Genomic DNA, 25,994 nt, shown 5'->3' with positions numbered 1-25,994 from the left:
TCTTCTCCGAGTCCACCTCCACTTCCCCCTCTCCGCGGGACTCGCCAGAAGACACCTCCGCTGGTTTCTGCGTCGTAGGAGCTCCCGGAAGCGCCGGCGGCACTAGCCCGCGCGCATCAAAAGTCGGCCTGGAGGCGACGAATTCCTCTCGGTCCCTGCGTTGGAACAGGGGAACGAAGGCGCTAGGCGGGTACTCCTGGTTGTCCCCGACTATGAGGCGCAGGACGGCGTCCAATTCATCGCCAGGCAGGTCCTCTGGCCTCAGGCGGGTCTTGTTCTCCTCTTCTTCAAGCTCCCAGAGGGGGTGCGCGTGCGCCTGGAGTGGGGCAACCTGCAGCATCAAGAACTCCCTTAGGAGCATCGCCCCCGTTATCTTGGCCGCCCTCGCGTTGCCCGGCTTCAAGTCGGTCATCATCTGCCCCAACACCGATGATGCCCGCTCATCGACAAGCTCCGCCTTGGGCCACCCCTTGCCCTGCCGGGGTGCCTCCGTCGGCAACGCCAGGCGTGGATCGGCACGCTGGGCATCCATCATGACCCATTTGGATCGGATGTTGTCGGCCCTCTTCCCGGTGCTCGAGATCGAGTTGGCCTTGCCGCATGCGACGAAGTTAGCGCATCCGGAGATGTGACCCTCGTTGACACGAATGAAGAAGAAATGGTGAAGCAACGCCACGGACGGCATCATGCCCAGGTACGCCTCGCAGTAGTAGGCGAAGATGGACAGGAGGAGGACAGAGTTGGGATGGAGATGCAGCGCCTGCAAACCGTAGTGGTCGAGGACTTCATAAAAGAAATCAGAGAAGGGGGGAACCAACCCGACGGCGACACCGCTCGAGAAGAAGGGGAAGAAGGTGCTTCCCTCGGGCTCCGGCACGTCGGAGGCAAGCCGGAGCTCGGTCGCCCCCCACTCATTGCTCTCGCCCGCCGTCAGCAGGCGCACGGAGGCAAGGCTTTTTTCCGTGACGGTGGGCGCCTCAAGGGCCGGCTCATACCAAGCCGGTGCTGAGGAAGTCTTGACTTTGCGCGGCGCCATGGAATGCGGGTGCAAGATGAGAATGGAGCAGATCTGGAGGTAGCGGTGGCGAGGAGCAAGAAAGGGGATCTGGAGCGAGGCAAGGAAGAAGCAATGAAGGCAAGAACTGCCCGCGCCAGCCTTTTGTCAGATCAAGCAGTTGCCGAGGTAGCGTGGGGAAGCGGAGACACCCACGTCCAATCAACCGCCACGCGTCAACCGAGGCCGCAGGCTTTTGGGGCCCGCGGTGCTCCGAACTTGACCCTTGGCTTCGTCGCGAAGCCAAGCCCGAGCGCACCTTGGGCCCGGGGGCTACTGTCGGCGTTCTGGGAACGGGAGTCCCCAGACTTGCCTGCCTGCGGCCCACAGCGTGGCTAAGCCAGCAGGCCGTACGGCCCATCTTCATCAACAAGGCATCCAAGATCCTCGCGAGGGTCCGAGCCTCGCGAGGCGGACGACGCAAGACCTCCTCTGGAGTGGCCTAGCCAGGCAGGCTCACGAGGAGTGGAGATATCAAGGCCGGGCAAACCTCACGAGGCCCTCGTGATGTGAGCCATGACAAACGGCACCAGGCAGGCGCCAGCGCGCGCAGTGTCCTTATTTCCTCTTTGGTGCTAAGGAGGCCAGCGCAGGCGAAGAGTACCGAGGCATCAGGCAAAGGTTGCTATATTGGTGCAACAAGACCAAGACCAGGAGGACGGCAAGACGGAGGTCATCGTGGAGCCCAAGACGGCGTCACCACCAGAGCTTTTCGCAGGCGAAGACCGCTTTTGTCAGGATAGCTTGTACTGGCTGTCCCCCTTCAAATTTTCCCGCTGATGTTGGCTTCCTTTCCGCTCAATATTTGGGAAGAGGACTAGGGCCTCTATAAATAGGACTAGCCACCACAGTAGGAGGGGAGGGGTCTCGAACTGATTCAGATCATCCTCAACCACACAGGCACAAGAACACCTCAACCTCAGGAGGTTGTTCTTCCCTTGTAGTGTTCATCATCAGCCCAAGAGGCAATCCACCACCATCACACTGGAGTAGGGTATTACACCACAACGGTGGCCCGAACCAGTATAAATCTCGTGTCTTTCTGTGTTGCGAGTTGGTCGAGTCCGTCCGCATGATCTTAGCAAGCTAGGGCGTAGATCGGTAGGAGGGAAAGACTTCGCGCGCACCCCAGTGTTCGTACCTTAAGGGTTTGCCGGAACCCCACATCCGACAACGTGGTTCTGACGAGGCGGATCTGTTGGACGTGGCTGAACCGGCGCTCCCGTTCCAGGTGCCTCTGTCCGGTTTACTACTGGCGGATTACTGGTCCCCACTCCTGGGGTATTGAAGAGGTTCCTGGCGTCATAAACCGGCAGCAGGTGAGACCGGTACCTTCTCCTCATGACATCGTTTGACGCGCTCTGATCCAGCATAAGCCGATAAGCCTGTGCATCCAATGCGGCCCGTTCCGCAGCCATCCTGGTATCCTCAGCTGCTAGGTCGGCTTTGTCCTGGGTTATCTGATCTTTCACTTTCGCGACTTCCGCATTATGCTCATCTTGATTCACCAGGTTAACCTCCGCCATCAGTGCTGCCAAAGCGTCAAATAAATTAGATAAAACCTGAGCAGGCGGTCGCACGGGGCTTCCTGCCCCGGCTGCTGTCGTTGCCACTGATCCGGAAATCATCGCCGCTGCGGTTGAAGAGTGGAGCGCTGGCTGTGTACCGGCCATGAAGATCGCAACCCGGTTTGGCAGATCGAAGGGGTCCGGAATACTGTCGCCATCGGAACAGCCCCCAATCCGGCCATCTTGCAACTGGTACAATGACTCGGTCTCTCCGGTCGATGACTCGTCGCTGGAATAAACGACGGTTTCACCACCAGATTCCGATCTATACTCACATTCCACTCCGTGGATGACTCCCACGAAGGCACGCTTCACGGCGGGCTTAACCCGGGTAGATCTCGCATGCTGAGCCGTCTTGATGATGTCGGTGGAGATGTTCGGCTCAGGGCCGCCGAAGGGGACCCGGTACCGGTACTTGATCGAGCCGGCCTCGGGGCCCCAACCTGCGTCGTCGATGTAGAGCTTGCCGCAACGACTCTTGGTCATCCGGCCCACAGTGTATCCCTTGAGTCCTTTGAAGCTGCCCTCCAAGAACTCGAAACCATCGTGTGATAGCCCCATGGTGGGCGCCAACTATCATGGAATTGTCACGGCAGATGTCCTAGTGTGAGGACTTAGTCGTGAGGCCAACGCATCTATGCAGTAGCTTGAAGGGATTGATCGGAATCGAGAGACGTAACACGCAAGACAAAGATTTAGACAGCTTCGGGCCCCGGGAAACATCATCCGGTAACAACCCTACATGCTGTTTGTTGCTCGGTCTCATTATCATCATGAGGGAGTCGCCGTAAACCGGCTCTTTGTGTCTAGCCCTAGAGATTGTTTCTTCTTGCTTGTCCCTCTTTGGGGAGCCCTGCCCCTCCTTATATATGTTGAAGGGGCGGTTTACATGACTAGTCCTAGTTGGATTAGGATTACTCTATTACAAGTGGAGTCCTAGTCTTGCTTCCTTTGTAGGAGAATAGTCCTTACGCTTTCCTCTTAAACCGGCCCACCATTAACATGAACCGGCCTTCTGGTCCTTGGGCCTTGTCCTTTATCTGACCCGTCGTTCGGGTCATTCGTGAATCGCTAGGCTCGTAAATCGTCAGACCAGTGAACCGCCAGATCCATGAATCACCAGTCCTCTGGCGGGTTATAATGAAGCACCAAGTCCAGCCGGGTTACGCCGCGGGGTATATCCCCGACAGCGGGTGAAGCTAGAATATCCGAGATTGAAGAAGAAGCACGACATCTGTTGGATGGACATCCAACGGCCACAGCTGCTAGAACCGTGTGTTGACTATAATAAGTTGACAAAGCCTTGCATACGCGTCAACTTCTTTTTTTAGGGGACGCGTCAACTTAGTAGGCCCACAAGTGTGTGGCAGAGAACTTATAGCCCATTTGCGATTTGTAAGAATGTACAGCCCATTTTTGAATTCTAATGGAATTTACTACAGCCCATTTACAGTTTGTTAAAAGTACAGCCAATTTTCTAGCTAGGACAACGATTAATAATTTCAACCAACCGTTCAAGACAGAATTCAATAAAATTTCCCACATTTTGATGGGATCCGAAATATTTTTATCCCGAAATTTCTAGTGAGATTAAATATAAATTTGTATTACATAAAAATCTAACGAAACATTGCGCGCGCAACAATTAAAAATTAAGATTTTCAAAATCCATAAATAATATTTTATAAACTAATTTCGTGTTTGGTGCATTTTTTTATAGTTACTGCCTAGTTTTTACAATTACATCTCATTTATTATTTTTTAAAGCCCATTTGCCTGTTAAGCCTAATGCATCCCTCCTAGGAAAGATTTGCAGCCCAGCGGGGCGGAGAATAACAAGTTGACCTTGCCTGGGTATTCCTCAAAAAAACGTATAGCTGGGCTAGCCATTTTCATCTTGAAAAAAAAATTATCTGGGCTGGATATCTGTCCTGGGCTAGACGGGCCACAGCCCGCCCAGTTAATACCCTGCTCTCCTCTGAACAACAAAGAAAACATCGCCAAGAAAAACTCTGCAGTGCTCATGCCTCAAAAACACAAATACTGCTCGAGCTGCTTGGTCCCAGCTATCGGCCGCACCTTGTGCAATTCTCTCGTTTATATTGACTGCATAGGTTGACAATGGTGTGGGACCGTGATGTCAGGAAACCAGGAGGAAGCAAAAAAAATATGGGTGTACATAATAAGGAGGCACTTGCGTACGTACGGCTATGGCCCTAGTGGGTCCCTACTGTCATCCAGTCAAAATAAAGTCATCTCCTGAATCCTCATGTTCATTGACCATGTTAACAATGCTCGGCGCCGCGGGATGACGGAGAGGGCCTCGCGGGCCCTATGGATGGTCTGATACAGCGCCCGCTGCTCATTCAGGAAGCCAGGATCAGCGGACACCTATGAGCACCTTCGAGAGACTGAGACGGCATGAAATGGTAAGGCCGCGCTTGGGAGCTCTAGTTTATTTCACACATGTATTAAGATACAAGTGTAATTTACTCGTCATCGGAAACAACGCGTAAAATACAGGCGAAATGAAACCGAGGGCCCGAGGTCTGTAAGTAAAACCGGCGGGTTACGCGTGTAATTTGAGAGACCGGTGTATATTTTACTAGTCGAAATCGACCAACCAAGCGCTTCGCCCGAGACCATCTGCTTTTATTTACAAGCGTCAGTTTTACAAGCGGTTTTGGTTGGAAAACGACGATCCAATCACGGCCTAAGATGATGAGTTGGTCGGAAGATCATATGGTTTCACGTCTAACCTACCCGACTTGTCGTATAGGCTATGAATGAAACATAAGACGATGAACTTCTTAAGAATGGAAACAACAGAAGAGGATGATCTTCCTAACAAGCAAATCACTGGCATTAGATCGACATGCAAAACAATACGAAGCATTATTCTCAGGAGGCACGGTGAACAGCTCGTGATGCCGCATGCCACAACATTCCAAGCTCAACTTTGCAATCAAACACAAGGCCTGGCATTACATAGACAATATTCAGAACAAACTCTTAAAATATCTTACATAAGTCAACATTCATGTGACTATGCATCTCAGCAGAGTAAATATTTACTTCTGAACTGAAGACAGGAATAGGAAAAAACGATCGACGTTGCTCACAGCAAAGGGCGTCCCACTCAAAAATATCAAATGCATGTCTTCTGGCTAACATCAATGAGCAAAAATTGACAAGGTTTTCCAATTCCAATATATTAAACTAATGTCAACTTTGACAAGCTTTTCCCATTCAAAATATGTAATGCCTATGATTGTGGAACGGGCAGGGTTTGTCATCTGATAGTCCGGTGGCTCAAGGTGACGACGAATGATTAGAGAACCATTCGATGTATTGTGCATGATGAAGTATTATGGAGGACACGAACCATCTGAACATTTTGTGAAGTTCCACTAAAATCAAGCTGGGCATCCCTGTGGATTTCGTATTTATATGCTACCAGAAAACAAAGACACATCATCACACACATGAATATTGGCCCCAGTGTCAACCCACCAATCAGTGGACTAACAATCTGAAAGTACGGTAAACAGATTACCATACCCAGATGCCCCATCATTGTTTCTTAGAGTGACATTAACAGACTTGGAGTCCTGTCCTGGCTTCTTGGTACTTGTTTGGGCACTTGTTTGCCCAGTGTTCCTCCGAACCACAAGTAAAGCAGCCATATCTCTTTTTGTCTTTCTTCTTACCCTTCTTAATGGCCGACGCTAGCAGCACCATTCAAACATATAGTCCGGTGGCTCAAGGTGACGACGAATGATTAGAGAACCATTCGATGTATTGTGCATGATGAAGTATTATGAAGGACACAAACCATCTGGACATTTTGTGCAGTTCCACTAAAATCAAGCTGAGCATCCCTGTGGATATCGTATTTATATGCTGCAAGAAAACAAAGACACAGCAGCACACACATGAATATTGGCCCCAGTGTCAACCCACCAATCGGTGGACTAACAAACTGAAAGTAAGGTAAACAGATTACCATACCCAGATGCCCCATCACTGTTGCTTAGAATGACATTGACAGATTTGGAGTCCTGGCCTGGCTTCCTGTACTTGTTTAGGCACTTTTTGCCCAGTGTACTCCATGTGTTGTAGAGTTTCCTATGCTCTCTGCAGACTAGTCATGTCACCAGCGTCTACTAATACTCTGTAAAGCTTCTCGATCATTCCTTGTGTAATGTAGCGCAAACAGTGACTGCTTCTTTTTGCAAAGTGGTAAGACCAACTGGACCCACTAATGCAGCAGTTTGCCTTAGACACATTGGCTCCTTTTGTGCAGTTCAACTAATATCAAAGACAAAATAAACCCGAGCTTTAATTTTGATATCCCTGTAAGCAACAATAGGTATAAGGGAAACAATTACTGAGAAATAACGGTTGATGACTGATACGTCTCCGTCGTATCTACTTTTCCAAACACTTTTGCCCTTGTTTTGGACTCTAACTTGCATGATTTGAATGGAACTAACCCGGACTAACGCTGTTTTCAGCAGAATTGCCATGGTGTTATTTTTGTGCAGAAATAAAAGTTCTCGGAATGACCTGAAACTTCACGGAGATTATTTTCGAAAATAATAAAAAATACTGGTCAAAGAATCAAGGCCACGGGGCCCACACCCAGTCCAGGAGGGTGGGGGGCGCGCCCCTGCCTCGTGGGCCCCCTGGAGCTCCACCGACCTCAAATCCAAATCTATATATTCATGTTCGGGGAGAAAAAAATCAGAGAGAAAGATTCATCGCGTTTTACAATACGGAGCCGCCGCCAAGCCCTAATCTCTCTCGGGAGGGCTGATCTGGAGTCCGTTCGGGGCTCCGGAGAGGGGAATCTGTCGCCATCGTCATCATCAACCATCCTCCATCACCAATTTCATGATGCTCACCGCCGTGCGTGAGTAATTCCATCGTAGGCTTGTTGGACGGTGATGGGTTGGATGAGATTTATCATGTAATCGAGTTAGTTTTGTTAGGGTTTGATCCCTAGTATCCACTATGTTCTGAGATTGATGTTGCTATGACTTTGCTATGCTTAATGCTTGTCACTAGGGCCCGAGTGCCATGATTTCAGATCTGAACCTATTATGTTTTGATGAATATATGTGAGTTCTTGATCCTATCTTGCAAGTCTATAGTCACCTACTATGTGTTATGATCCGGCAACCCCGAAGTGACAATAATCGGGACCACTCCCGGTGAAGACCGTAGTTTGAGGAGTTCATGTATTCACTATGTGTTAATGCTTTGGTCCGGTACTGTATTAAAAGGAGGCCTTAATATCCCTTAGTTTCCATTAGGACCCCGCTGCCACGGGAGGGTAGGACAAAAGATGTCATGCAAGTTCTTTTCCATAAGCACGTATGACTATATTCGGAATACATGCCTACATTACATTGATGAATTGGAGCTAGTTCTGTGTCACCCTATGTTATAACTGTTGCATGAATAATCGCATCCGGCATAATTCTCCATCACCGATCCAATGCCTACGAGCTTTTCACATATTGTTCTTTGCTTATTTACTTTTCCGTTGCTGCTGTTACAATCACTACAAAACTATCACTGTTACTTTTGCCACCGCTACAGTTACTTCCATATTACTTTGCTACTAAATACTTTGCTGCAGATATTAAGTTATCCAGGTGTGGTTGAATTGACAACTCAACTGCTAATACTTGAGAATATTCTTTGGCTCCCCTTGTGTCGAATCAATAAATTTGGGTTGAATACTCTACCCTCGAAAACTGTTGCGATCCCCTATACTTGTGGGTTATCAAGACTATTTTCAGGCGCCGTTGCCGGGGAGCATAGCTCTATTCTTCGAGTCACTTGGGATTTATATCTGCTGGTCACTATGAGGAACTTGAAAGACGAAAAAACCAAGATTTTTCCCTCAACTACGAGGGGAGGTAAGGAACTGCCATCTAGCTCTGCACTTGATTCACCTTCTGTTTTGAGTAAACTTGCGACACCTAAACCTGCTTCTGCTATTAATTCTGATATGTCGCATGTTATTGATGATGCCACTTCTGCTATGCATGATACTTATGATGAAACTACTTCTATGCTTGATACTACTGTGCCACTTGGTGAATTTCTTGATGAATAACTTGCTAGGGCTAGAGAGAATGAAATTATTGAAACTGGTAATATTGATGAAAGTGATGATGAAGATTCTCCCCCTAGATAATTACTTTGGTTGAATCTGATCCTTTGTGTGGCTATGAATCTGAAACTGTTGTGGCACATCTTACTAAATTAAATGATATAGCTACCCTGTTCACAAATGATGAGAAAACTCGCTACTATTATATCCTTAAATTATTTTCGTTCTCATTAAAGGGTGATGCTAAGATATAGTTTAATTCTCTTGATCCTGGTTGTGTGCGTACTCCCCAGGATATGATTTATTACTTCTCTGCTAAATACTTTTCTGCTCATAAGAAACAAGCTGCTTTAAGGGAAATATATAATTTTGTGCAAATTGAAGAAGAGAGTCTCCCACAAGCTTGCGGGAGGCTTCTCCAATTACTTAATGCTTTGCCTGATCACCCTTTCAAGAAAATAAAATACTTGATATCTATCTATCTATATCTATATCTATATCTATACTTACTTACTTATACTAATTACAGACTCCCTAAAAATTCCCACGTTAATTAGTAAATACTAACCGTTAATCATGTGGGGCCGAAATAATAACGGTTTAGATTAATTCATAGAATCCTTTCGGAGTTTCCATCTTAAAATAAAAAAACAAGTTCCTTCTCAAAAGAACAGGTTTCCATCTCAAAAGAAAGAACACAGAATATTTTTGATCTGATATTAGATTAAAAGAAATGCCACGGTCGCAAACTCTAACTAACTTTCTCACATGTGTAGTTGTCAAAAAAAAAACTTTCTCACATGTGTGTTCTAAAAGAACAATGCTCTCAACATAATTTAATTTCCATCTCTGCTCCGGCTATCCTGGCCTTCCTCGACCTATACGCCATCGACGCCGCCGCCGCCATCGACGCCGCCGCCGCCGCCATCACACGATGTCGCCGCCGCTGCTGTGGACTCCTTCCCGAGGCTCAGGGCGGGGCGGTAGAACTGCGCTTGGCTGCAGTGCGTGTTCCCGGCGCCATTGCCGACTGTCGGTGCGCCACCGTGCTGGCACCTCGACGGGCTGCTCGAGGTAATGGCCGTGAGGCGTACAAGTTGACCTCACGCTGCAATCGCTCTAATAAAAAGGGCCACGATTCAGTCGATCCCCATGTCATACTGAACTTCAGATTTCCATCCAACTCAGCAATCGATCTGAAAAGAGGTCATAGACTCACAATCCCTTTCTTCTTCTTTCTTGAATCATCTCAGATTTCAGGTTCTGACTATGAGGCTTCCCAAACATATTTTTTCTAGGCCAATTATTGAATCAATCTTACACCGGTTGATGCAGCGGAGGAGGAGGCGGCTGCAGTAGGCAGTAAGGCTGCCGAGTGAAGGGACTACAGGGATTTGCTGGCCCCACGATCCCTGCTCTGTTCTTAAATCCTTTCAATTCATCACAGAAGATACAGGCATACAATTTGGCTTGATCCCTAATGTTTGGACAAGAAAAAAAGTTGGTTGTGTACATGCGTATCCATAAGTGGTCCTTTTGACTTGATTGTGTGATGTAGGAAGAGAAAGCATGCAAGTTGCCATGGGCTGCATAACGACATTGCTTCCAGTGGCACCAAAGATATATATGGTAGGCCTGCCTACGGACAGAAGATCCCTTTGATGTTTCTAGGAGGTTTAAATTATAGATGCTTTCAGATGACCCTATGTTAGCCAACCAAATTAGTTTTCTTACATGGCAACCAAATTAGCTGATGTCGTTTCGTTTGTACCAGAATTGAATGATGCGTGTGTTTTTCTCGAGTACAGGCTACACATCGGATTAACTGGATGGTACATCCGATCATCCATCCATTACATGGAGGTACGTTGCTTAGAGTTTGAATATTTTTCCATGTCTTTAACTGCTAAATTGTGCAGTTTCATTTTTGTTAGATCAGGTAGTCAGATTTTAAAACTATTGGCCATACAATTATTAGCTTCAAGTACTACTTGAGCTGCACAGGTGGGCACAATACTATGTTCGTCAGTGCAAACTGTTTTGTGTAATATTTTTGCAAATATGGTCAATGTATACTGTTTTTTGTAATATTTTTGCAACTATGGTCAACGTATACTGTTTTCTGTAATATTTTTGCAGCTTCAGAGAAACTATGTGTAGGTCTCTTCACCATTCTTAGTATTTTAAGTTTAGTGCTACAGCTAGCTCTTTATTGTGCTTAGCAGCAACTGTTATGACAGGACTAACTTCTCTTTTTCGTTCATGAATTCACATGCTAGGATTCTATGTTAAATAGGCTGATTCTTCCAAGGGGTCGTTAGAATGGGAAATCGGAAGATGATGTTGTATGAACTCTTTGAAAATCCCTAACCACATCTACTAAACATTTAAAATTCTATATCCTGCCCATCGAATTAGTGTTGCGTAGTTTTGCTTATGCTACCACAATTGCTCTGTAGGTTAACGGAAATCCCAACCACTTGAATACATGAATGCATAATGTGATTTTCCAGAAAATTTAGGACCCTTTTATATATGCAACCACACTACTAAGTCCAGAGCTCATGAACTACAAGACAAGTTCAACGATAACCTATATTCATATTAACCAGAATATCATGCAAATGAATTATTATGTTTATTGGATATGACAATCCCGTGCAGGTTTAGGCAATCATTCCACCTTCTATTGTTAAGCAAAGGTATAAACCCTAGATTGCAAACATTTTCCTATACATATGGCATTAAGTTATGCCAATTTCCTTACATCCACCGGCCACAAGCTACCCATGCAATAGGTAATTATGACATGTCAATGATGCAATGGTGTTTGAAATATTTGGACTCCTAGTGAAACTTAAGATTCAAAAGCTAGCTCGCTTATCGATTATATATATATTACAACACTAATTTGATACCTCCAACAAACAGAACGTAATAAAAATATATGATCCGCTCATCTGATGTGACCGAGTTATAACGGTGTGGATTAACATCTGTAATCATCGACTGAAACCCTTAGAATCATTAGATCTTTGGTACTGTAGTTGAATTACCCACCTATGCCATCAAATTATGTGCACACATCCTTTAAGAGAAATCCACCAATGTGTTTACCACCCAGAATTGAAGAGTCGCAATATAGAATCAAACTTTTCGATCCCTCATCCATGTCTCTCTCCTGCAATGGTGTCATGCCTAAGTGCTACCACCATTCGCACCCCACTATGATATGTCTTCAGGTTGATCTATCTGCTAATGGTCGCCGGCTGGCTGGTGAGCGTTGTCGCCATTTGTAAATTTGACGATGCCTTGACGCATAAGACGTTCTTATGCTGCACTTACTAAGAGCAGCAGCGTGGTTAATTAAGTTTATGAGAGAAGTGTCAGTTCATGCCGACGATGGTCGATGGAGCTTTAATGTGGTTGTCGAGGCATAAAAAGCATGGTGATCAAAAATATTTCTAAGGGTAAGGTGCAGGCAGCGCTAGCTGATACTAGCATGCCGTTTTTTATTGTCTCTTAATATATTTATTTTCCAGCAGATATCCCGGATTGGATCAAAAATTATTTTTCCCAGTTTGTAACCCAATATGTTTGTGCACAAACACATGTAATGCTGAGGTACAGTTTATGCTACAGCAGGTCCGGATCATTTGTCGCTCCGAGAGGAGTTCTTTCTGCGGTGAAGACACACTTACACGCAGCCTTTAACAATTTCTTTCCGGTGAGACACAAGTATAAGGATTTAAGCACCCTTGATTGATTCATGGAGAGCATACGAAATGATTCTGGCTAATCTAATCTAGCTACTGGATCTGGATGGACCGGATGAAGAACGGAACACACGCCGGTGATTGCCCAAGTCCAGTCCTAACAAGGCCATTAATCACATGGATACGTTAATTCCAGCAATTTATCTGTTGTGCTTCCTGATGTTATCTTATTAACTGGACTTAGAAATGGAGAAATGCCATGATGTAATGTGACTTGGTGGTGCAAGGTTATATTGCTGGACCAAGATCTGCATCTATATTTCCTAAAGTCTTTCACTTACATTCTTTTATTTCCTGTCCAGTTTTACTTCTATGTGATGTCCGATTTCTTCCTTTCTAAAGTTGTTTGGTAATGAACGAGCCTAACCTGAAATTAAGTAGGCTTAAGGTGACTTGATGAGTGATTTTCTGGTCAACGGTTGGTATTATATTATTTGCAAGTTTTGCAACTCCACTATGCCATTGGATTTACTTGCTCATATATTGGCAAACCTTATACCTGCCATACACCTACATGGCTGCATGCACGTCCTCAGCGAATACACAACGCTACTTTACAGGATGGAATCCTGAAAGAGAAGAAAAAAAAGTAAGGTGAAGTTGAGAAAATATTATCATCTATTTCAGTGATGACTTTACATGGTAATACTTTAGTATGTCTGTGTTATTAGCGATCAAGAATATCCAAATCCATCGGTGTTGAAACATTTGTGGGAGGTCAGTGCATTGCGATTATTAACAAATTAATTCTAGCATGCCTAGCATGAGAAAGAAAATGAGGGTGTTTCTAAATTACAAGGAAGCAAATATCACTGGCTTATTTCTTCTCAGATTTTGCTACATCCAGCATGTCATCCACAGAATATGGTCGATCCCTCAATTAATTAATCAGTATTTTTTTGTGAGTGCAAATTATAGTTTTGTTGCCGTACTATAATAGATACATTGTTCTCCTTGGCACAATCTTACTGTTCTTCACTATTTTATTTAATTCTCTGTTGTCTTCATGTTGTCAACTCAACTACTCAAGTTACATTTTACATAGGCACTTTAATGAGCATAGTTGATGAGATTGTGCAACATATAGCAGCTAGCCCGTGCATGTGCACGGGTCGACGACTAATCTTTTATAATGGACTAACCGATGCTTCCAGAGACCATCTGGATAGTTGTGATAGTTGTGTTGGTTGTGTTTTCAGGGAAAGAACTGTTGATGAAGCTGAAATTCTATTGAATAATATGCTGACCAATGAAAATAATTGGACACTTCCTGAACCAACTCCTAAGCCAACTCCGAAGGAAAGGGGTGTTCTATTTCTAAGTCCCGAAGATATGCAAGAGACAAAGAAATCTATGAAAGAAAAAGGTATTAAAGCTGAAGATGTTAAGAATTTACCTCCTATTGAAGAAATACATGGTCTTAATTCATCACCTATCGAAGAAATACATGGCCTTGATAACCCGACACAGGTAGTAAAGGTAAATTCTCTCTATAGATATGATAAAGCTGAAATCCCGCCTACTAAGTTTGCTAGCCAATGGTTAGATGAGTTTGATAATTTTATGGTTAAGCAAGAAGATTTCAATGCTTATTTTGGTAGACAATTAAAACACAATGCTTATATGATTGAACACTTGAGTGATTATATGTCTAGAGTTAAAGGTGAACTTAAACTCATTAGTAAACATGCTTCTATGGTTACCACTCAGGTAGAACAAGTACTTAAAGCTCAGAATGACTTGCTCAATGAATTAAATAATAAGAAGAATGATAATGCTGTTAGAGTTATGATAGAGGGGGTCAAATGACTCAGGAACCTTTGTATCCTAAGGGCCACCCTAAGAGAATTGAGCAAGATTCTCAGAGAACTAATGTTGATACACCTAGTCCCTCTAAGAGGAAGAAAAAGAAAAATGATAGGACTTTGCATGCTTCTAGTGAACCTGTTGAAGACACACCTGAGAATCCCAATGATATTTCTATTTCTGATGCTGAAACACAATCTGGTGATGAACATGAACCTAGTGATAATGTTAATGATGATGTTCATGTTGATGCTCAACCTAGTAATAACAGTGATGTAGAAATTGAACCTGCTGTTGATCTTGATAACCCACAATCAAAGAATCAACGATATGACAAGAGAGACTTTGTTGCTAGGAAGCACGGTAAAGAAAGAGAATCATGGGTTCATAACCCATGCCTTTTCCTCCCAAACCATCAAAGAAAAAGGATGATGAGGATTTTGAGCGCTTTGCTGAAATGATTAGACCTATCTTCTTGCGTATGCGTTTGACTGATATGCTTAAAATGAATCCTTATGCTAAGTATATGAAGGATATTGTTACAAATAAGAGAAAGATACCGGAAGCTGAAATTTTCACCATGGTTGCTAATTATACTTTTAAGGGTGGAATACCTAAGAAACTTGGAGATCCAGGAGTACCAACTATACCCTGCTCCATTAAAAGAAACTATGTTAGGACTGCTTTATGTGGTCTTGGAGCCGGTGTTAGTGTTATGCCTCTCTCTTTATATCATAGACTTGATTTGAATAAGTTGACACCTACTGAAATATCTTTGCAAATGGCTGACAAATCAACTGCTATACCTGTCGGTATTTGTGAGGATGTGCCTGTTGTGGTTGCAAATGTTACTATTTTAACGGACTTTGTTATTCTTGATATTCCCGAGGACGATAGTATGTCTATTATTCTTGGAAGGCCCTTTTTGAATACTGCAGGGGCTGTTATTGATTGCAACAAGGGCAATGTCACTTTTCATGTTAATGGTAATGAGCATACGGTACACTTTCCGAGGAAACAACCTCAAGTCCACAGTATCAATTCTATTGGAAAAATTACATCGATTATTATTGGAGGTTTTGAATTTCCTCTTCCTACTGTCAAAAAGAAATATGATATTCTTATTATTGGGGGTGTGCATATCCCCGTTGAGGTAACATAGTGTTATTCGAAATTTCTCCGGTTTCATGTTATTCGAAATGAGTTTGTTAACAAGACCTGATCAACCTTGTTAGTGGATTCCTTTTGATGAGCATGAGATGGATGAAGTTAGAAAGCACAACCTTCTGTACCCTTCTTTTACTTTCTGTTATTTAGATTAAATAAAGCAAAAATAGTATTTTTCTATCAGTTTTCTAAATTATCCGTGCAATAAAAAATTACCCCGAAAATAAAAGTTCTCCAAATGCCCCGAAATTGAAATATGATTTTTTCTGGAATATTTGAGAATATCTGGCACTGAGAACACATCAGGGGGAGCAAGCACCCGGCCATGAGGGTCCAGGGCGCGCCCACCCCCCTAGGCGCACCCCCTGCCTCGTGGGCCCATGGTGGCTCCCCTCCACTCATTCCAGCCACCACACACTCCTTCCTTCCAAAAAAAATCACCAACCAGCTCAACCACGAGTTCTAGCTCATTTTGCTGCTATTTTCGATCTCCTAGCTCAAAGCTCCACTCACAAAACTGCTTTGGGGGATTGTTCTTCGGTATGTGACTCCTCCAATGGTCCAATTAGTTTTTGTTCTAGTGCTTTATTCATTGCAAATTTTTGCTGCCTAGATGACCCTGTTCTTGAGCTAGCATGTCAAATTTATTTGGTCCCAAGTAGTTCTAATGCATGATATAGTCGCTAGGCACTTGTGGGAGTAGTTACTATTAATTTTGTTGAGTTTGGTTCACTTTTATTTGAAGTTACTAAAAATTTCAGAAATTTTCAGAAAATGATGAAGAGATTTTTGAGGGGTTCTTCGAGCCAAAGCTCGAAGGATAAGCAAAGTGAAGAAGACGAGAGGCCCAAATATAATCTCCCTCGCACCACGGGAGTTTGGCCTTGTGAATGGCCTTGTGATAATTTCTTTAGAGCAGCCGGGATTTATGATGATTTTTATGAGTTGGCTGAGAATGCAGGCCTCACCGACTTCCTCCACGATAGTCTGTTTACCAGTGGGATCCGGAGGAGATTGCCAACCAGTGGCAACCCGAGGCTCCATCACAGTACGACCCCAACTATAACTTTGGATATCCGCCAGGCCAGCCGTGGCAATAGACCAACTTAGGCCAAAAGCCAAAGCTTGGGGGAGTACGTATTTCTCACTGACATTACATTTATATTCACACACTCATGCTAGTTGTCGGTGCTCATACTTTTTCATTGTACTATCCATGCTAGTTTATTTTCCTTTTTATGCTTTCTTCTTGTGCGTTCGAAAAACCTTAAGAAAAACAAAAAAAATTAGTTGTAGCTTTTAGCTAGTTTACTTTTCATGCTGTAGTAGTAATAATTAAAAGAAAACCCAAAAAGATTTCTTGTTCTTCTTTTGCTTGTTGGGAGCTTCCCATGTAAATAGTTTTATTTCTTTTCTTTTCTTTGGGGGTCGAGAGGAGAAGACCATAATGGAAATGTTGAAGTGGCTCTTATATGCATTATTGTTGATTTAACCAAGAGCCCATATTGTCTTGTCTTCTCCTGTTTATTGAATGCCTGCAGATTCCAGCTTAGTCCAATGCACGTGCACTATTATTATTCACATTGTTCGGTCGTGCAAGTGAAAGGCAATTATGACGATATATGATGGACTGATTGAGATGAGAGAAGCTGGTATGAACTCGACCTCTCTTGTTTTTGTAAATATGATTAGTTCATCGTTCCTGATTCAGCCTATTATGAATAAACATGTTTGCAATGAAAATTAGAGATTATAGTTGCTCATGCCATGCTTAATTAGCTAGGAGTTTATAATGGTTTACCTTGCGTGCCAACATGCTATTAAAATGGTTGTGATGTGGTATGATAGGGTGGTATCCTCCTTTGAATGATTCAAGTGACTGGACTTGGCACATGTTCGCACATGTAGTTGAAACAAAATCAACAGAGCCTTCACGATATTTATGTTCATGGTGGATTATATCCTACTCATGATTGCACTCAATGTTTATTAATTTTAATGCATGTTCATGACTGTTGTCACTCTCTAGTTGGTCGCTCCCCAGTCTCTTTCTAGCCTTCACTTGTACTAAGCGGGAATACTGCTTGTGCATCCAATCCCTTAAACCCCAAAGTTATTCCATATGAGTCCACTATACCTTCCTATATGCGGTATCTACCTGCCGTTCCAAGTAAATTTGTATGTGCCAAATGTTGGGGATCGTAGCAGAATTTTAAAATTTCCTACGCATCACCAAGATCCATCTATGGAGTATACTAGCAACGAGGGGAAAGGAGTGCATCTACATACCCTTGTAGATCGCGAGCGGAAGCGTTCTAATGAACGGGGTTGATGGAGTCGTACTCGCCGTGATCCAAATCACCGATGACCAAGTGCCGAACGGACGGCACCTCCGCGTTCAACACACGTACGGAGCAGCGACGTCTCCTCCTTCTTGATCCAGCAAGGGGGAAGGAGAGGTTGATGGAGATCCAGCAGCACGACGGCGTGGTGATGGAAGTAGCGGGGATCCCGGCAGGGCTTCGCCAAGCGCAAGCGGGAGGGAGAGGTGTTGCAGGGGGAGAGGGAGGCGCCAGGGGCTGTGGTGCTACTGCCCTCCCTCCCCCCCCCCACTATTTATAGGCCCCCTGGAGGGGGGGCGCCGGCCCTGGAACCCATCTACATGGGGGGGGCGGCGGCCAAGGGGGAAGGGGGTGGCTTCCCCCCCCCCCCTCCCAAGCCAAGTGGGGCGCCCCCCACCCCTAGGGTTTCCAACCCTAGGCGCAGGGGGAGGCCCAAGGGGGGCGCCCCAGCCCACTAAGGGCTGGTTCCCTTCCCACATCAGCCCATGGGGCCCTCCGGGATAGGTGGCCCCACCCGGTGGACCCCCGGGACCCTTCCGGTGGTCCCGGTACAATACCGATAACCCCCAAAACTTTCCCGGTGGCCGAAACTGGACTTCCCATATATAATTCTTCACCTCTGGACCATTCCGGAACTCCTCATGACGTCCGGGATCTCATCCGGGACTCCAAACAACTTTCGGGTTTCCGCATACTAATATCTCTACAACCCTAGCGTCACCGAACCTTAAGTGTGTAGACCCTACGGGTTCGGGAGACATGCATACATGACCAAGACGCCTCTCCGGTCAATAACCAACAGCAGGATCTGGATACCCATGTTGGCTCCTACATGTTCCACGATGATCTCATCGGATGAACCACGATGTCGAGGATTCAATCAATCCCGTATACAATTCCCTTTGTCAATCGGTACGTTACTTGCCCGAGATTCGATCGTCGGTATCCCAATACCTTGTTCAATCTCGTTACCGGCAAGTCTCTTTACTCGTACCGTAATGCATGATCCCGTGGCTAACTCCTTAGTCACATTGAGCTCATTATGATGATGCATTACCGAGTGGGCCCAGAGATACCTCTCCATCATACGGAGTGACAAATCCCAGTCTCGATCCGTGTCAACCCAACAGACACTTTCAGAGATACCCGTAGTGTACCTTTATAGTCACCCAGTTACGTTGTGACGTTTGGCACACCCAAAGCACTCCTACGGCATCCGGGAGTTACACGATCTCATGGTCTAAGGAAAAGATACTTGACAATGGAAAAGCTCTAGCAAACGAACTACACGATCTTTGAGCTATGATTAGGATTGGGTCTTGTCCATCACATCATTCTCCTAATGATGTGATCCCGTTATCAATGACATACAATGTCCATAGTCAGGAAACCATGGCTATCTGTTGATCAACGAGCTAGTCAACTAGAGGCTTACTAGGGACACGTTGTGGTCTATGTATTCACACATGTATTACGATTTTCGGATAACACAATTATAGCATGAACAATAGACAATTATCATGAACAAAGAAATATAATAATAACCATTTATTATTGCCTCTAGGGCATATTTCCAACAGTCTCCCACTTGCACTAGAGTCAATAATCTAGTTACATTGTGATGAATCGAACACCCATAGCGTCCTGGTGTTGATCATGTTTTGCTCTAGGGAGAGGTTTAGTCAACGGATCTGCCACATTCAGGTCCGTATGTACTTTACAAATATCTATGTCTCCATTTTGAACACTTTCACGAATGGAGTTGAAGCGACGCTTGATATGCCTGGTCTTCCTGTGAAACCTGGGCTCCTTCTCAAGGGCAATAGCTCCAGTGTTGTCACAGAAGAGAGTCATCGGGCCCGATGCATTGGGAATCACCCCTAGGTCGGTAATGAACTCCTTCATCCAGATTGCTTCTTGCGCTGCCTCTGAGGCTGCCATGTACTCCGCTTCACATGTAGATCCCGCCACGACGCTTTGCTTGCAACTGCACCAGCTTACTGCCCCTCCATTCAAAATATACACGTATCCGGTTTGTGACTTCGAGTCATCCAGATCTGTGTCGAAGCTAGCGTCGATGTAACCCTTTACGACGAGCTCTTCGTCACCTCCATAAACGAGAAACATATCCTTAGTCCTCTTCAGGTACTTCAGGATATTCTTGACCGCTGTCCAGTGTTCCATGCCGGGATTACTTTGGTACCTTCCTACCAAACTTACGGCAAGGTTTACATCAGGTCTGGTACACAGCATGGCATACATAATAGACCCTATGGCCGAGGCATAGGGGATGACACTCATCATTTCTCTATCTTCTGCCGTGGTCGGGCATTGAGCCGTGCTCAATTGCACACCTTGCAATACAGGCAAGAACCCCTTCTTGGACTGATCCATATTGAACTTCTTCAATATCTTGTCAAGGTACGTACTCTGTGAAAGACCAATGAGGCGTCTTGATCTATCTCTATAGATCTTGATGCCTAATATATAAGCAGCTTCTCCAAGGTCCTTCATTGAAAAACACTTATTCAAGTAGGCCTTTATACTTTCCAAGAATTCTATATCATTTCCCATCAATAGTATGTCATCCACATATAATAAGAGAAATGCTACAAAGCTCCCACTCACTTTCTTGTAAACACAGGCTTCTCCATAAGTCTGTGTAAACCCAAACGCTTTGATCATCTCATCAAAACGAATGTTCCAACTCCGAGATGCTTGCACCAGTCCATAGATGGAGCGCTGGAGCTTGCATACCTTGTTAGCATTCTTAGGATCGACAAAACCCTCCGGCTGCATCATATACAATTCTTCCTTAAGAAAGCCGTTAAGGAATGCCGTTTTGACGTCCATTTGCCATATCTCATAATCGTAGAATGCGGCAATTGCTAACATGATTCGGACGGACTTCAGCTTCGCTACGGGTGAGAAAGTCTCATCGTAGTCAACCCCTTGAACTTGTCGATAACCCTTAGCGACAAGTCGAGCCTTATAGATGGTCACATTACCATCCGCGTCTGTCTTCTTCTTAAAGATCCATTTATTTTCTATGGCTCGCCGATCATCGGGCAAGTCAGTCAAAGTCCATACTTCGTTTTCATACATGGATCCTATCTCGGATTTCATGGCTTCTAGCCATTTGTCGGAATCCGGGCCCGCCATCGCTTCTTCATAGTTCAAAGGTTCACCGTTGTCTAACAACATGATTTCTAGGACAGGGTTGCCATACCACTCTAGTGCGGAACGTGTCCTCGTGGACCTACGAAGTTCAGCAGTAACTTGATCCGAAGCTTCATGATCATCATCATTAACTTCCTCCCCAGTCGGTGTAGGCACCACAGGAACATCTTCCCGCGCTGCGCTACTCTCCGGTTCGGAAGGGGTGACTATCACCTCATCAAGTTCCACTTTCCTCCCACTTAATTCTTTCGAGAGAAACTCTTTCTCCAGAAAGGACCCATTCTTGGCAACAAAGATCTTGCCTTCGGATCTGAGGTAGAAGGTATACCCAATAGTTTCCTTGGGGTATCCTATGAAGACGCATTTTTCCGACTTGGGTTCGAGCTTTTCAGGTTGAAGTTTCTTGACATAAGCATCGCATCCCCAAACTTTTAGAAACGACGGCTTAGGTTTCTTCCCAAACCATAATTCATACGGTGTCGTCTCAACGGATTTCGACGGAGCCCTATTTAAAGTGAATGCGGCAGTCTCTAAAGCATAGCCCCAAAATGAGAGCGGTAGATCGGTAAGAGACATCATAGATCGCACCATATCCAATAGAGTGCGATCACGACGTTCGGACACACCGTTTCGCTGAGGTGTTCCAGGCGGCGTGAGTTGTGAAACGATTCCACATTTCTTTAAGTGCGTACCAAATTCGTGACTTAAATATTCTCCACCACGATCTGATCGTAAGAACTTTATTTTCCTGTCACGTTGATTCTCAACCTCACTCTGAAATTCCTTGAACTTTTCAAAGGTTTCAGACTTGTGTTTCATTAGGTAGACATACCCATATCTACTTAAGTCATCAGTGAGAGTGAAAACATAACGATATCCTCCGCGAGCCTCAACACTTATTGGACCGCACACATCGGTATGTATGATTTCCAGTAAATTGGTTGCTCGCTCCATTGTTCCGGAGAACGGAGTCTTGGTCATCTTACCCATGAGGCATGGTTCGCACGTGTCAAATGATTCGTAATCAAGAGACTCCAAAAGTCCATCTGCATGGAGCTTCTTCATGCGCTTGACACCAATGTAACCAAGGCGGCAGTGCCACAAGTATGTGGGACTATCGTTATCAACTTTACATCTTTTGGTATTCACACTATGAATATGTGTAACATCACATTCGAGATTCATCAAGAATAAACCATTGACCAGCGGGGCATGACCATAAAACATATCTCTCATATAAATAGAACAACCATTATTCTCGGATTTAAATGAGTAGCCATCTCGAATTAAACGAGATCCAGATACAATGTTCATGCTCAAAGCTGGCACTAAATAACAATTATTGAGGTTTAAAACTTATCCCGTAGGTAAATGTAGAGGCAGCGTGCCGACGGCGATCACATCGACCTTGGAACCATTCCCGACGCGCATCTTCACCTCGTCCTTTGCCAGTCTCCGCTTATTCCGCAGTTCCTGTTTTGAGTTACAAATATGAGCAACCGCACCGGTATCAAATACCCAGGAGCTACTACGAGTACTGGTAAGGTACACATCAATTACATGTATATCACATATACCTTTGGTGTTGCCGGCCTTCTTGTCCGCTAAGTATTTGGGGCAGTTCCGCTTCCAGTGACCACTTCCCTTGCAATAAAAGCACTCAGTCTCAGGCTTGGGTCCATTCTTTGACTTCTTCCCGGCAACTGGCTTACCGGGCGCGGCAACTCCCTTGCCATCCTTCTTGAAGTTCTTCTTACCCTTGCCTTTCTTGAACTTAGTGGTTTTATTCACCATCAACACTTGATGTTCCTTTCTGATCTCCACCTCCGCTGATTTCAGCATTGAATATACCTTAGGAATGGTCTTTTCCATCCCCTGCATATTGAAGTTCATCACAAAGCTCTTGTAGCTCGGTGGAAGCGACTGAAGGATTCTGTCAATGACCGCGTCATCCGGGAGATTGACTCCCAGCTGAGACAAGCGGTTACGTAACCCAGACATTCTGAGTATGTGCTCACTAACAGAACTATTTTCCTCCATTTTACAGCTGAAGAACTTGTCGGAGACTTCATATCTCTCGACCCGGGCATGAGCTTGGAAAACCATTTTCAGCTCTTCGAACATCTCGTATGCTCCATGCTTCTCAAAACGCTTTTGGAGCCCCGGTTCTAAGCTGTAAAGCATGCCGCACTGAACGAGGGAGTAATCATCAGCACGTGATTGCCAAGCGTTCATAACGTCTTGGTTCTCTGGGATTGGTGCTTCACCTAGCGGTGCTTCTAGGACATAATCTTTCTTGGCAGCTATGAGGATGATCCTCAGGTTCCGGACCCAGTCCGTATAGTTGCTACCATCATCTTTCAGCTTGGTTTTCTCTAGGAACGCATTGAAGTTGAGGACAACGTGGGCCATTTGATCTACAAGACATATTGTAAAGATTTTAGACTAAGTTCATGATAATTAAGTTCATATAATCAAATTATTCAATGAACTCCCACTCAGATAGACATCCCTCTAGTCATCTAAGTGAAACATGATCCGAGTTAACTAGGCCGTGTCCGATCATCACGTGAGACGGACTAGTCAAGATCGGTGAACATCTCCATGTTGATCGTATCTTCTATACGACTCATGCTCGACCTTTCGGCCCTCCGTGTTCCGAGGCCATGTCTGTACATGCTAGGCTCGTCAAGTCAACCTAAGTGTATTGCGTGTGTTCCGAGGCCATGTCTGTACATGCTAGGCTCGTCAACACCCGTTGTATGCGAACGTTAGAATCTATCACACCCGATCATCACGTGGTGCTTCGAAACAACGAACCTTCGCAACGGTGCACAGTTAGGGGGAACACTTTCTTGAAATTATTATAAGGGATCATCTTACTTACTACCATCGTTCTAAGCAAATAAGATGCAAAACATGATAAACATCACATGCAATCAAATAGTGACATGATATGGCCAATATCATTTTGCTCCTTTGATCTCCATCTTCGGGGCACCATGATCATCTTCGTCACCGGCATGACACCATGATCTCCATCATCATGATCTCCATCATTGTGTCTTCATGAAGTTGTCACGCCAATGATTACTTCTACTTCTATGGCTAAGGCGTTTAGCAACAAAGTAAAGTAATTTACATGGCGTTATTCAATGACACGCAGGTCATACAAAAAATAAAGACAACTCCTATGGCTCCTGCCGGTTGTCATACTCATCGACATGCAAGTCGTGATTCCTATTACAAGAATATGATCAATCTCATACATCACATATATCATTCATCACATCTTCTGGCCATATCACATCACATAGCACATGCTGCAAAAACAAGTTAGACGTCCTCTAATTGTTGTTGCAAGTTTTTACGTGGCTTGTATAGGTTTCTAGCAAGAACGTTTCTTACCTACGTAAAACCACAACGTGATATGCCAATTTCTATTTACCCTTCATAAGGACCCTTTTCATCGAATCTGTTCCGACTAAAGTGGGAGAGACAGACACCCGCTAGCCACCTTATGCAACTAGTGCATGTCAGTCGGTGGAACCTGTCTCACGTAAGCGTACGTGTAAGGTCGGTCCAGGCCGCTTCATCCCACAATAGCGCCGAAACAAGATAAGACTAGTAGCGGCAAGAAGAATTGGCAACATCTACGCCCACAACTGCTTTGTGTTCTACTCGTGCATAGTAACTACGCATAGGCCTGGCTCATGATGCCACTGTTGGGGATCGTAGCAGAATTTAAAAATTTCCTACGCATCACCAAGATCCATCTATGGAGTATACTAGCAACGAGGGGAAATGAGTGCATCTACATACCCTTGTAGATCGCGAGCGGAAGCGTTCTAATGAACGGGGTTGATGGAGTCGTACTCGCCGTGATCCAAATCACCGATGACCGAGTGCCGAACGGACGGCACCTCCGCGTTCAACACACGTACGGAGCAGCGACGTCTCCTCCTTCTTGATCTAGCAAGGGGGAAGGAGAGGTTGATGGAGATCCAGCAGCACAACGGCGTGGTGGTGGAAGTAGCGGGGATCCCGGCAGGGCTTCGCCAAGCGCAAGCGGGAGGGAGAGGTGTTGCAGGAGGAGAGGGAGGCGCCAGGGGCAGTGGTGCTGCTGCCCTCCCTCCCCCCCACTATTTATAGGCCCCCTGGAGGGGGGCGCCGGCCCTGGAACCCATCTACATGGGGGGGGCGGCGGCCAAGGGGGAAGGGGGTGGCTTCCCCCCAAGCCAAGTGGGGCGCCCCCCACCCCTAGGGTTTCCAACCCTAGGCGCAGGGGGAGGCCCAAGGGGGCGCCCCAGCCCACTAAGGGCTGGTTCCCTTCCCACTTCAGCCCATGGGGCCCTTCGGGATAGGTGGCCCCACCCGGTGGACCCCCGGGACCCTTCCGGTGGTCCCGGTACAATACCGATAACCCCCGAAACTTTCTCGGCGGCCGAAACTGGACTTCCCATATATAATTCTTCACCTCCGGACCATTCCGGAACTCCTCGTGATGTCCGGGATCTCATACGGGACTCCGAACAACTTTCGGGTTTCCGCATACTAATATCTCTACAACCCTAGCGTCACCGAACCTTAAGTGTGTAGACCCTACGGGTTCGGGAGACCTGCAGACATGACCGAGACGCCTCTCCGGTCAATAACCAACAGCGGGATCTAGATACCCATGTTGGCTCCTACATGTTCCACGATGATCTCATCGGATGAACCATGATGTCGAGGATTCAATCAATCCCGTATACAATTCCCTTTGTCAATCGGTACGTTACTTGCCCGAGATTCGATCGTCGGTATCCCAATACCTTGTTCAATCTCGTTACCGGCAAGTCTCTTTACTCATACCGTAATGCATGATCCCGTGGCTAAATCCTTAGTCACATTGAGCTCATTATGATGATGCATTACCGAGTGGGCCCAGAGATACCTCTCCGTCATACGGAGTTACACGATCTCATGGTCTAA

At 45.4% G+C, this 25,994-nt stretch overlaps 1 long non-coding RNA gene across 1 annotated transcript; it reads left to right on the top strand.

Moving 5' to 3' along the window:
- Window positions 1-8,393: 8,393 nt before the first annotated feature.
- LOC109754834 (uncharacterized) lies at window positions 8,394-12,815 on the top strand. The gene is made up of 2 exons (XR_005764760.2): window positions 8,394-9,955; window positions 10,048-12,815. It is a non-coding gene; the product is annotated as an uncharacterized lncRNA (long non-coding RNA).
- Window positions 12,816-25,994: the final 13,179 nt, after the last annotated feature.

The sequence above is a fragment of the Aegilops tauschii genome, chromosome 7 (assembly GCF_002575655.3).
Source record: "Aegilops tauschii subsp. strangulata cultivar AL8/78 chromosome 7, Aet v6.0, whole genome shotgun sequence".
NCBI lineage: Eukaryota > Viridiplantae > Streptophyta > Magnoliopsida > Poales > Poaceae > Aegilops > Aegilops tauschii.
The sequence above is the reverse complement of the archived record's forward strand: the minus strand, read 5'-3'. Positions and strand labels throughout refer to the sequence as shown.